Here is a 508-nt window from a genome sequence, read left to right as displayed (position 1 = left end):
AGGTTATTGTTAATTCTGAGTAATGTTAGTTTTAAGTCGTCTACAGACTAATGTATATTTAGCAAGGCCAGATATGCACCAGACAGTTTATTTGTTTTGTAGATATATATTTGTTGGTAAAAAGGATAGAAATGTGAGTGTGGTAATGTTTGGAGACACAAGGCAATTCAGGAGAGGCAAATGGAGCCCCGTTCTATGGGGCAGTGGAGGAGAGAGGAGAGGGAGGAAAGTTACCAAGGATTGTTTTTCATTAGGACTACACAACCACAGGTAACAGAGACTTGTGCTCTAAATGTGTCCTGGTAATGATGCATATATATCGAATGTACATAGCACTTGTTTTATTCCAATTATTATGTACATAGTGTTGATGGCATGGTGTAGGCCCACGCTGTTACCTAATCACTAAGATGTTCTAACAACCTTCTTTATTTATTTTAGTAAAAACTTGTTTCTTTAGAGCTACCATCATTCAGTGTGGTTTATAATAATGTATTACTCTTACTAG

Source organism: Penaeus monodon, chromosome 28 (genome assembly GCF_015228065.2).
Source record: "Penaeus monodon isolate SGIC_2016 chromosome 28, NSTDA_Pmon_1, whole genome shotgun sequence".
NCBI classification, from domain to species: domain Eukaryota; kingdom Metazoa; phylum Arthropoda; class Malacostraca; order Decapoda; family Penaeidae; genus Penaeus; species Penaeus monodon.
This window is presented reverse-complemented; position numbering follows the sequence as displayed.